Source organism: Engystomops pustulosus, chromosome 2 (genome assembly GCF_040894005.1).
Source record: "Engystomops pustulosus chromosome 2, aEngPut4.maternal, whole genome shotgun sequence".
In the NCBI taxonomy this organism is placed as follows: Eukaryota; Metazoa; Chordata; class Amphibia; order Anura; family Leptodactylidae; genus Engystomops; species Engystomops pustulosus.
In genome coordinates this window covers 62,746,374-62,760,199 of record NC_092412.1, presented here as the reverse complement: position 1 = coordinate 62,760,199, position 13,826 = coordinate 62,746,374, and the positions used below count along the sequence as shown (strand labels likewise).

The following is a 13,826-nucleotide window of genomic DNA, read 5'->3' as shown; positions in this document are numbered from 1 at the left end:
TGTGTTTCTCACCTTCTTGACCCACATCATTACTGCAGTGCGACATCATTAATTTTGAATTGATGGAGTGACCTAAACAGTCATCTTGCCAGTGTCAGCATTTATAGCCCCTGACTGCCCAAAGTGCAGCCTAAACAAGTCCGAGAGGATCTGGAAAGAAAACGGAGAAGAGAAATGGGTCTGCCAACATTTATGTTAAGACATTGAATTTTTACGAAACCCTCAATAATATTTAGAAAAACGCAAAACGAATTGTGTAAAAGTCTCTTAGGAAAGCTGTTATTTGTTCATACACAAGCCATTTGGATCATAGCTTTTGAAGTGCAGAAGTTTTAAGACTGCAGGAGAAAGGAAACAGACATAAATAAAATCTGACTTTAATAAGGGAAAATCCTGTAGTTTTGTCTACACAGCAGTCAGTTTGCGGGATGACTATTCCGTCGTAATTTTTAAGGACTCATAAGCACCAAGTGTTGGTAAAATGTCTTAAAGGGATATCTTGGTTATCCCCTCACCATGGTTTAGGAAAACTTGTCTGTAGAACTTGTGAGGATCTATCCTCTGGGAGGACCCTACTTGTCTAATGAACTGTATGCAATAGGCTTTCTAATAGGTTTATCTGATGGAATATAGATAACATTTGTTATATTTTTACTCAATAGTTTGGAAGAAGTTTGTGTTCTCTACAAGATTTTATAGGTGCCAAAATCTGCTCCATTAATGAGCATTAAGACACATGGCAATCGTGAATGAACATGCGAGCCCCTGTTCTTAGGACACTAGTGTCAGTCCAGGACATGCGTCCTGTGAATCAAGATATATAAAATGTATAAATAAACTGAATTTCACAGTGTCTGCCATTCCTCTGTGGTCAGGTTTTGTAAATGTTATGTAGTGTACCCTGGGTAATGAAACGGATCACTGAACCCCTGCTCATGCCGATCACCATATTCTTCATTTTCTTTATTGCTGAGGTCAACATCTGCTCCTGTAGATACTGTCTGATCTTCCTTCATACTCTTCTACTGATGGATGTTACAGCTGTAGTCTCCGCTGCGCTGTTGTCTCTGCTTCTTCACACTGTCATGGCCAAAATGGCGTGCAAATCAGAAATCCAACAAAGATTTCAAAAATGGGGCTTTTTACATTAATTGGTGGACAAGGCATTGTAAATTCAAAAAACAGTGAAAACGGCACTCACCAATCTTCTTCCTTAAAATGTTGTCTTTATTGATGCATACTCACAAAAACTCTTAAAATACAGACGATTAATGGCAGGGGTTAGGGAGGACACAAGTAGATTCACGAGACGACCAAACACATGACAGCTGTTTCGCGCTCACAGCGCTTCATCTGACCTGTTTGTTAACACACTAAAGGTAATGGCTATTTAAACTCTTGGCTCCTCCTATTTCCCTCCCTTCATAAATTCCTATTGGTGCAAAGATCTTCACTGTTAAACTTGAATAGCATATTGCATAAATTGTATATGTGTACTTCAGCTGCCGCAACTATCTAAATATCGCTGTCTCATTAAATGAGAACATATTATTTATTATTATTAGTAATAGTGCAGGAACCCGTCTCTGTTCGCTCATATGAACACGTGATGCATAGAGCTGCTCTGCCAACCTCAAGATGGCGGCGATTCACGCTATGTGCTGTCACGTGCCGCCAACCAGAGGGCGTGCATGGGGCTGGGCTTGTCGTAACGGGGGGCGTGTCCGTCATGACGCGCAGGTTATACACTTGCTGTATGTGAAAGTTTTCTTCTTAAAGTAAGTCATATTGTATCTGTGAGTGCGGCCATATGCTGTGTGTTTAGGTACTGATTAAAGGGAAAAGAACGCGCATACTGGGAGAACGGAGGGGCAATGGGTGGAATAGGAGCTAAAAGTTGGCCTATAGCCGTGACATATAAACAGTTAAAATACTGGTAATGTAGTGTTACCATGGGATGGGAGCTAACCTATTGGGGGTATCTACACCTCCTTGGTTGCTCTTCCCAAAGATTATCTCTTAGTGCAGTTTAAAGTTCGAGAAGGACAAAGTAATGTTATTTCAAAAAATCTGAAATCAGGTAATGGTTCTGACTCTAAAGTGGTCTATAGAAAAACGCTCATGTCTAATTTATCATTTAAACCTGCAGGTCCCAGGGCTCCTGTCTTTAATATCCATCTACCCTCTTTTTGGAGGAGTATGCGTTGCCTGTCCCCTCCTTTTTTCATGACAGGGACTCGTTCTATCCCCATGACTCTGAGGACTCTTGGGTCTGAATTATGGTCATTCCTAACGTGCTCTATTAGTCTCGGAGCACCATTCCCTGTCTTTATTGATCTCAGATGCTCCCTAAATCTGACATTCAGTTTTCTTATGGTCTTCCCAATGTAAAACCTTTCACATGTACATGCGATCTTATAGACTACAAAGTCTGTTCTACAGGTGATCAATTGTCTGACTCTGATCTCCTGTCCTCCACACTGAACCGTTTTGGCTTTCACGAACTGCGAACAGTAATTGCAACTCCCGCAGGGAAAATTGCCCTTTGGGGTGTTTTTCTCTAACCAATTTTCGGTTTTCGGATCAAGACCACTCGTGACTAGCTCTGATTTAATAGTTCTGCTTCTACGGAACGTGATGAGGGGACCTCTCTTGGCTATTTCATTGAGCTCTCTATCCTGTTCTATAATGTACCAATTTGATCTTATGGCTCTTTTAATTATTTCTGCTTGGGGAGTGTAGGAGAATGAGAATGTAAATCTTTCTTCTTTTCGTCTGGTATTTTTTGTGTGAGTGTCTCGGGTTATCCGCTTGAGGCTTCTGTTATTTTCCACCCTTTGGAACGCTTCTTCTATTAATGTATCTGGATATCCTCTAGAGGATAGCCTCTTTTTCAATTCCTCTGATTGAGTTATGAATCCCTCATCTGTGTTGTTAATGCGTGATATTCTCACGAATTGACCATATGGTAGGGCTTTTTTGATGTAATATGGGTGGTAGCTCTGGTAATGAAGCAATGCATTTTTTGCTGTATTTTTTCGGAATACTTTTGTCTCAATACCAGACTGTTTTACCTCCACCAGGACATCAAGGAATTCTAGGCGTTGTCCACCTATATTATAAGTGAACAACATGTTCATTGTGTTATGTCCATTGAGATATTCCACCATGTCCTGGAAGAGTTGGTCTGATCCCGTCCAGACGATGAAGACGTCGTCCACATAGCGTTTGTATACGCGTATGTAGGCTAGGTAGGGGTTACTCTCTGAGATTATGTATTTGTCTTCAAATACGGCCAGGAAGAGGTTCGCATAAGTGCATGAGACGGGGGTCCCCATAGCGGTCCCTTCTTTCTGGCCGTACCAGATCCCATTGTGTTGAAACGCATTATGAGTGAGTATGAATCGTAAAGCTTCACATACAAATTTGGTGAAGCCTGCATTCTTATTTGCTTTGATTAATATATTTTGTATGGCTTGTATCCCTACGTCGTGGGGTATTCTCGTATACAGGCTTTCAACATCTATGGACATTAATTTATCACCTGGTTGCCATTGTACATCTTTAATAATGCTTAAAAAGTGCTTAGTGTCCTTAATATAGGAAGGTATGTTAGACAATGCTGGTCTTAGTAACCAGTCCAAGTATTGAGACAATGGTTCTGTTACCGAGCCTATGGCAGCCACTATCGGGCGGCCTGGGGGGGCTTCTATGTTCTTGTGTATCTTGGGGACAAAATACCAATTTGGTTTCTTTGGGGTGAGTGGTAGCAATTTTTCTGCTATTTTCTTGGAGAGCACACCTTTCTCCACGCTCTCTCTCAAGAACGATCTCAATTGGGAGATATATTTGGAGGTGGGATCCCCTCTAAGTTGTTCATAGGTTTTTTGGTCCCCTAGTAATCTTGCTGCTTCTTTAAGATAATACTCTTTAGTCAAAAGCACAGTCCCCCCCCCTTTATCCGCCTGTTTTATTATTAAATTTTCTTCCTTCTTTAAGGTCTTTAAAGCAGCCCACTCAGCTTTACTAGTGTTGGGTTCATCTTGTTTGTACAGAAGGGATTTTACTTCTTTTGTAACTTGTGTTTTGAAGATGTCTATTATGCTGCCGGGTTGCGTGTGGGGATTAAACCTAGATGGAAGGCCTCCTCTAAAAGGTGTTATGGACGGGGGGGAGGAGGAAGGTTGTTCTTCATCTTGGTCAGTAAGGAACATGAGGCATTCTTCTTCTATTTCTGTTAATTTTTGCTCGATGAAAAACCCTAATGGGCTAATTCTAAGGGGGATTTCCGCCTCTTCTGGTATTGTTTCTTTTCTTTGCATCTGAGAGAACATTTTTTTCAATGCTATCTTTCTTGTACCTTTAAATAAGTCGATTTCGAAATCGACACTGTCAAAAGTGTCCGTTAGACAAAAGTTGAGTCCTTTTTGTAGTAAAGTTTGGTGTGCCTCTCCTAGTTGTACTTCTGATAAATTGGTGACTAGGTTGTTTTCTGGTTCTATTGCCAAGATACTTTTTTCCGCTTTGGACGTTGTTTTCTTATATTTTTTGGGTCTCCCTCTTCGTGTGCCTCGTCGTTTTTTTGTTGTTGTGTTTTCTCCACAGGGGCTTGTTCCTTAAATTCCACATTCATAGATGCTCCTTCGTCCGAATAACTCGATTCTTCATCCGTCGTCCAGTAGTCTTTTCTCTCCTTGTTCTGACGTTTCCTCTGCGCTGATTGATTGTATCTGCTAGATCTTGGTCTCCTCTTAGTGGTCCAGCTGAAGATTTGGTTATCCTCATAGTCTTTTTTATCTCTCATGAATTTATCCCTTTTTCTTTCTTTAATTAGGGCTTGCGTTGGAACTAGGGATTTTTCTAAGCTTTTCATGAAGGTGTCGGTCTGCTGTACAGTCTGTCTTTTACGGAGCTCCAATTTCGCCTTACATAAGTCAGCTGTCACTGTCTCGTATTCCTGAATGTTACGGGTCAGGACTAATTTCAACAGATTTTTGGCATGTTCATGGTGTAGCTCCTCCCAGGTTTTTACGTATGTATTGTCATCTGCAAATTGGGAAGGTGGTCTATATGACCTCAGACCCCTTGGGACTCTACCACTTGCACTGTATGATTTCAGTGAGTTCACCGTCCAAAATAGCCTGACTTCCTTTTCAGCTAGTGTCTTTGTCTTGAATTCAAGACTTCTGGTGCTTATAACTTGAATGTCCTCTCTTTCATTACACTGCACAAAAAACGAACTTGCGTCCTCCCTCCCCTGTTTAAGCAAATTTTCTTCGTCTGGTCTTACATTCGCCATATCTGTGTCTGATTCACTATTCATTATCCTTTTTGTCTAATGATCCTACTGGGATGTGCTCTACCCTGTTGGAAAGGAGGTTGTATCACATGCAAGATTTGGTAGATATAAAAGTAGGGTGGCACTATTCCATGGTCATGTTTGAGTGTGACGACATACTTCTTTCTTTGTGGCAAGACCTGACAAGCGAAGTGGGGTGGTGCTCTGATTCCAAAAAATAGTGTACTTAAGTCCCAATAGTAGTTTCAAAAAACAGTGAAAACGGCACTCACCAATCTTCTTCCTTAAAATGTTGTCTTTATTGATGCATACTCACAAAAACTCTTAAAATACAGACGATTAATGGCAGGGGTTAGGGAGGACACAAGTAGATTCACGAGACGACCAAACACATGACAGCTGTTTCGCGCTCACAGCGCTTCATCTGACCTGTTTGTTAACACACTAAAGGTAATGGCTATTTAAACTCTTGGCTCCTCCTATTTCCCTCCCTTCATAAATTCCTATTGGTGCAAAGATCTTCACTGTTAAACTTGAATAGCATATTGCATAAATTGTATATGTGTACTTCAGCTGCCGCAACTATCTAAATATCGCTGTCTCATTAAATGAGAACATATTATTTATTATTATTAGTAATAGTGCAGGAACCCGTCTCTGTTCGCTCATATGAACACGTGATGCATAGAGCTGCTCTGCCAACCTCAAGATGGCGGCGATTCACGCTATGTGCTGTCACGTGCCGCCAACCAGAGGGCGTGCATGGGGCTGGGCTTGTCGTAACGGGGGGCGTGTCCGTCATGACGCGCAGGTTATACACTTGCTGTATGTGAAAGTTTTCTTCTTAAAGTAAGTCATATTGTATCTGTGAGTGCGGCCATATGCTGTGTGTTTAGGTACTGATTAAAGGGAAAAGAACGCGCATACTGGGAGAACGGAGGGGCAATGGGTGGAATAGGAGCTAAAAGTTGGCCTATAGCCGTGACATATAAACAGTTAAAATACTGGTAATGTAGTGTTACCATGGGATGGGAGCTAACCTATTGGGGGTATCTACACCTCCTTGGTTGCTCTTCCCAAAGATTATCTCTTAGTGCAGTTTAAAGTTCGAGAAGGACAAAGTAATGTTATTTCAAAAAATCTGAAATCAGGTAATGGTTCTGACTCTAAAGTGGTCTATAGAAAAACGCTCATGTCTAATTTATCATTTAAACCTGCAGGTCCCAGGGCTCCTGTCTTTAATATCCATCTACCCTCTTTTTGGAGGAGTATGCGTTGCCTGTCCCCTCCTGTACATGTGAAAGGTTTTACATTGGGAAGACCATAAGAAAACTGAATGTCAGATTTAGGGAGCATCTGAGATCAATAAAGACAGGGAATGGTGCTCCGAGACTAATAGAGCACGTTAGGAATGACCATAATTCAGACCCAAGAGTCCTCAGAGTCATGGGGATAGAACGAGTCCCTGTCATGAAAAAAGGAGGGGACAGGCAACGCATACTCCTCCAAAAAGAGGGTAGATGGATATTAAAGACAGGAGCCCTGGGACCTGCAGGTTTAAATGATAAATTAGACATGAGCGTTTTTCTATAGACCACTTTAGAGTCAGAACCATTACCTGATTTCAGATTTTTTGAAATAACATTACTTTGTCCTTCTCGAACTTTAAACTGCACTAAGAGATAATCTTTGGGAAGAGCAACCAAGGAGGTGTAGATACCCCCAATAGGTTAGCTCCCATCCCATGGTAACACTACATTACCAGTATTTTAACTGTTTATATGTCACGGCTATAGGCCAACTTTTAGCTCCTATTCCACCCATTGCCCCTCCGTTCTCCCAGTATGCGCGTTCTTTTCCCTTTAATCAGTACCTAAACACACAGCATATGGCCGCACTCACAGATACAATATGACTTACTTTAAGAAGAAAACTTTCACATACAGCAAGTGTATAACCTGCGCGTCATGACGGACACGCCCCCCGTTACGACAAGCCCAGCCCCATGCACGCCCTCTGGTTGGCGGCACGTGACAGCACATAGCGTGAATCGCCGCCATCTTGAGGTTGGCAGAGCAGCTCTATGCATCACGTGTTCATATGAGCGAACAGAGACGGGTTCCTGCACTATTACTAATAATAATAAATAATATGTTCTCATTTAATGAGACAGCGATATTTAGATAGTTGCGGCAGCTGAAGTACACATATACAATTTATGCAATATGCTATTCAAGTTTAACAGTGAAGATCTTTGCACCAATAGGAATTTATGAAGGGAGGGAAATAGGAGGAGCCAAGAGTTTAAATAGCCATTACCTTTAGTGTGTTAACAAACAGGTCAGATGAAGCGCTGTGAGCGCGAAACAGCTGTCATGTGTTTGGTCGTCTCGTGAATCTACTTGTGTCCTCCCTAACCCCTGCCATTAATCGTCTGTATTTTAAGAGTTTTTGTGAGTATGCATCAATAAAGACAACATTTTAAGGAAGAAGATTGGTGAGTGCCGTTTTCACTGTTTTTTGAAACTACTATTGGGACTTAAGTACACTATTTTTTGGAATCAGAGCACCACCCCACTTCGCTTGTCAGGTCTTGCCACAAAGAAAGAAGTATGTCGTCACACTCAAACATGACCATGGAATAGTGCCACCCTACTTTTATATCTACCAAATCTTGCATGTGATACAACCTCCTTTCCAACAGGGTAGAGCACATCCCAGTAGGATCATTAGACAAAAAGGATAATGAATAGTGAATCAGACACAGATATGGCGAATGTAAGACCAGACGAAGAAAATTTGCTTAAACAGGGGAGGGAGGACGCAAGTTCGTTTTTTGTGCAGTGTAATGAAAGAGAGGACATTCAAGTTATAAGCACCAGAAGTCTTGAATTCAAGACAAAGACACTAGCTGAAAAGGAAGTCAGGCTATTTTGGACGGTGAACTCACTGAAATCATACAGTGCAAGTGGTAGAGTCCCAAGGGGTCTGAGGTCATATAGACCACCTTCCCAATTTGCAGATGACAATACATACGTAAAAACCTGGGAGGAGCTACACCATGAACATGCCAAAAATCTGTTGAAATTAGTCCTGACCCGTAACATTCAGGAATACGAGACAGTGACAGCTGACTTATGTAAGGCGAAATTGGAGCTCCGTAAAAGACAGACTGTACAGCAGACCGACACCTTCATGAAAAGCTTAGAAAAATCCCTAGTTCCAACGCAAGCCCTAATTAAAGAAAGAAAAAGGGATAAATTCATGAGAGATAAAAAAGACTATGAGGATAACCAAATCTTCAGCTGGACCACTAAGAGGAGACCAAGATCTAGCAGATACAATCAATCAGCGCAGAGGAAACGTCAGAACAAGGAGAGAAAAGACTACTGGACGACGGATGAAGAATCGAGTTATTCGGACGAAGGAGCATCTATGAATGTGGAATTTAAGGAACAAGCCCCTGTGGAGAAAACACAACAACAAAAAAACGACGAGGCACACGAAGAGGGAGACCCAAAAAATATAAGAAAACAACGTCCAAAGCGGAAAAAAGTATCTTGGCAATAGAACCAGAAAACAACCTAGTCACCAATTTATCAGAAGTACAACTAGGAGAGGCACACCAAACTTTACTACAAAAAGGACTCAACTTTTGTCTAACGGACACTTTTGACAGTGTCGATTTCGAAATCGACTTATTTAAAGGTACAAGAAAGATAGCATTGAAAAAAATGTTCTCTCAGATGCAAAGAAAAGAAACAATACCAGAAGAGGCGGAAATCCCCCTTAGAATTAGCCCATTAGGGTTTTTCATCGAGCAAAAATTAACAGAAATAGAAGAAGAATGCCTCATGTTCCTTACTGACCAAGATGAAGAACAACCTTCCTCCTCCCCCCCGTCCATAACACCTTTTAGAGGAGGCCTTCCATCTAGGTTTAATCCCCACACGCAACCCGGCAGCATAATAGACATCTTCAAAACACAAGTTACAAAAGAAGTAAAATCCCTTCTGTACAAACAAGATGAACCCAACACTAGTAAAGCTGAGTGGGCTGCTTTAAAGACCTTAAAGAAGGAAGAAAATTTAATAATAAAACAGGCGGATAAAGGGGGGGGGACTGTGCTTTTGACTAAAGAGTATTATCTTAAAGAAGCAGCAAGATTACTAGGGGACCAAAAAACCTATGAACAACTTAGAGGGGATCCCACCTCCAAATATATCTCCCAATTGAGATCGTTCTTGAGAGAGAGCGTGGAGAAAGGTGTGCTCTCCAAGAAAATAGCAGAAAAATTGCTACCACTCACCCCAAAGAAACCAAATTGGTATTTTGTCCCCAAGATACACAAGAACATAGAAGCCCCCCCAGGCCGCCCGATAGTGGCTGCCATAGGCTCGGTAACAGAACCATTGTCTCAATACTTGGACTGGTTACTAAGACCAGCATTGTCTAACATACCTTCCTATATTAAGGACACTAAGCACTTTTTAAGCATTATTAAAGATGTACAATGGCAACCAGGTGATAAATTAATGTCCATAGATGTTGAAAGCCTGTATACGAGAATACCCCACGACGTAGGGATACAAGCCATACAAAATATATTAATCAAAGCAAATAAGAATGCAGGCTTCACCAAATTTGTATGTGAAGCTTTACGATTCATACTCACTCATAATGCGTTTCAACACAATGGGATCTGGTACGGCCAGAAAGAAGGGACCGCTATGGGGACCCCCGTCTCATGCACTTATGCGAACCTCTTCCTGGCCGTATTTGAAGACAAATACATAATCTCAGAGAGTAACCCCTACCTAGCCTACATACGCGTATACAAACGCTATGTGGACGACGTCTTCATCGTCTGGACGGGATCAGACCAACTCTTCCAGGACATGGTGGAATATCTCAATGGACATAACACAATGAACATGTTGTTCACTTATAATATAGGTGGACAACGCCTAGAATTCCTTGATGTCCTGGTGGAGGTAAAACAGTCTGGTATTGAGACAAAAGTATTCCGAAAAAATACAGCAAAAAATGCATTGCTTCATTACCAGAGCTACCACCCATATTACATCAAAAAAGCCCTACCATATGGTCAATTCGTGAGAATATCACGCATTAACAACACAGATGAGGGATTCATAACTCAATCAGAGGAATTGAAAAAGAGGCTATCCTCTAGAGGATATCCAGATACATTAATAGAAGAAGCGTTCCAAAGGGTGGAAAATAACAGAAGCCTCAAGCGGATAACCCGAGACACTCACACAAAAAATACCAGACGAAAAGAAGAAAGATTTACATTCTCATTCTCCTACACTCCCCAAGCAGAAATAATTAAAAGAGCCATAAGATCAAATTGGTACATTATAGAACAGGATAGAGAGCTCAATGAAATAGCCAAGAGAGGTCCCCTCATCACGTTCCGTAGAAGCAGAACTATTAAATCAGAGCTAGTCACGAGTGGTCTTGATCCGAAAACCGAAAATTGGTTAGAGAAAAACACCCCAAAGGGCAATTTTCCCTGCGGGAGTTGCAATTACTGTTCGCAGTTCGTGAAAGCCAAAACGGTTCAGTGTGGAGGACAGGAGATCAGAGTCAGACAATTGATCACCTGTAGAACAGACTTTGTAGTCTATAAGATCGCATGTACATGTGAAAGGTTTTACATTGGGAAGACCATAAGAAAACTGAATGTCAGATTTAGGGAGCATCTGAGATCAATAAAGACAGGGAATGGTGCTCCGAGACTAATAGAGCACGTTAGGAATGACCATAATTCAGACCCAAGAGTCCTCAGAGTCATGGGGATAGAACGAGTCCCTGTCATGAAAAAAGGAGGGGACAGGCAACGCATACTCCTCCAAAAAGAGGGTAGATGGATATTAAAGACAGGAGCCCTGGGACCTGCAGGTTTAAATGATAAATTAGACATGAGCGTTTTTCTATAGACCACTTTAGAGTCAGAACCATTACCTGATTTCAGATTTTTTGAAATAACATTACTTTGTCCTTCTCGAACTTTAAACTGCACTAAGAGATAATCTTTGGGAAGAGCAACCAAGGAGGTGTAGATACCCCCAATAGGTTAGCTCCCATCCCATGGTAACACTACATTACCAGTATTTTAACTGTTTATATGTCACGGCTATAGGCCAACTTTTAGCTCCTATTCCACCCATTGCCCCTCCGTTCTCCCAGTATGCGCGTTCTTTTCCCTTTAATCAGTACCTAAACACACAGCATATGGCCGCACTCACAGATACAATATGACTTACTTTAAGAAGAAAACTTTCACATACAGCAAGTGTATAACCTGCGCGTCATGACGGACACGCCCCCCGTTACGACAAGCCCAGCCCCATGCACGCCCTCTGGTTGGCGGCACGTGACAGCACATAGCGTGAATCGCCGCCATCTTGAGGTTGGCAGAGCAGCTCTATGCATCACGTGTTCATATGAGCGAACAGAGACGGGTTCCTGCACTATTACTAATAATAATAAATAATATGTTCTCATTTAATGAGACAGCGATATTTAGATAGTTGCGGCAGCTGAAGTACACATATACAATTTATGCAATATGCTATTCAAGTTTAACAGTGAAGATCTTTGCACCAATAGGAATTTATGAAGGGAGGGAAATAGGAGGAGCCAAGAGTTTAAATAGCCATTACCTTTAGTGTGTTAACAAACAGGTCAGATGAAGCGCTGTGAGCGCGAAACAGCTGTCATGTGTTTGGTCGTCTCGTGAATCTACTTGTGTCCTCCCTAACCCCTGCCATTAATCGTCTGTATTTTAAGAGTTTTTGTGAGTATGCATCAATAAAGACAACATTTTAAGGAAGAAGATTGGTGAGTGCCGTTTTCACTGTTTTTTGAAACTACTATTGGGACTTAAGTACACTATTTTTTGGAATCAGAGCACCACCCCACTTCGCTTGTCAGGTCTTGCCACAAAGAAAGAAGTATGTCGTCACACTCAAACATGACCATGGAATAGTGCCACCCTACTTTTATATCTACCAAATCTTGCAAGGCATTGTAAACACCCTTCATTTCTGTAGCCAACTTTAAGGAAAGATCTAGTGGACTGGCTATTTACCCCCGGCAAACATCGGAAATCTGATTCCCATCTAATAAACCTTTATCATGCAGACACACCATGTATTAGTATTGTGACATCTACTCTTCATACATGTACTTTTTTAGAAATGTACAGCGGTCCCCTACTTAAGAATACTCTATTTACATACGACCCGTAGTTACAAACAGACCACTGGTAATTGATAATTTACTGTACTTGAGTCTTTGGCTACAATAAACACCTATAACAGTTATTAAAGATCTGTAATTAAGCTTTATTGTTAATCCTGGTTCTGATGACAATTCAATTTTTAAAATCCAATTGTAACAGAGAAAAAAAAAAATATTCTGCCTGGGGTTACAATCATAAAGTATACGGTTCCGACTTGCATACAAATTCAACTTAAGAACAAAACTACAGAACCTATCCTGTACGTAACCCGGGGACTGCCTTTATCTTGATTTTATACACCCCCTCTTGGACCCTCACCTCTAGTGTACTTGTGCACCTTTGTGATAGAATAGGCCCTCTGTGACACCAGAGCTCTAACAATAGCCCCATTTGTAAAATTATAATCTGCCACCGATAGTGTAGGGAAACAAGCCAGAAGCTGCCATTGGATGAAGGTTCATGTATTGTAGACCACGTTCAGGCTGTACTTCAGTCTCCCAGTCATTTATCACTGGGCAGTGAATGGCTTACAGTGCATTATTGATAAGGGTGGAATTTCCTTAACAGCGGAGACCATAGAAAAACACTTGAAGTATAGGGAGTCTGGTACAAGCGAGGTTATGGTTTCCTGAATGTAAATAGTATTTCCTTAACTTTGTTCTTCTACAAAGATCTGAACTGTAAGTTTTGTTTTTGAACGTTTAGTTTATACAGGAGTTTTACTACAATTGTTAACCTATGAATGCGCTTATGTTTCCCTAAGAAAATTTTCTGTTGTGTTGTAGCTTCATTTTAGATAAAAATTAGAAAGGAGCGCACAAAGATTTGGTAAACTTTTAAAGCAGATGGTAGAACTAAAGGCTTCTATGGGGTGTATGGAACGGATATACAGAACAAAATAGGACATGCTTTATATTTTATTGCGTTACAGTGCAGTGCGGTGGGCAATACAGCCACTTAAATGGATCACTGTATTGTCCATTGTAGTGAATGTTGCCCCTATGAAAACAGCAGGGTTCCGGTAGCACATGGCCGTTATAATACATTCGTGTGAAAGAGGCCTTAGATTGCAAAAACGCCTATACAGAAGTCTATAATGCGTGTAAAGCCACCTGCATTCTTCTTTAAAGTCTGGGCCAATGTGGAAATGCGATCTCTCCTTTGTGCATTTGAATGCCACACTGTCTGCTTTTATAAAGGTGGTCAGACTTGCTGATTCTCAACTAATGAAGGGCATTTGAGTTTTCAGACACATGT

General features: G+C 41.2%; 1 protein-coding gene across 2 annotated transcripts in view; it reads left to right on the top strand.

Moving 5' to 3' along the window:
- LRP1 (LDL receptor related protein 1) overlaps positions 1-13,826 on the top strand; it is a 192,610-nt gene that overhangs the window by 43,437 nt on the left and 135,347 nt on the right. The gene's annotated exons all lie outside the window — the stretch shown is intronic.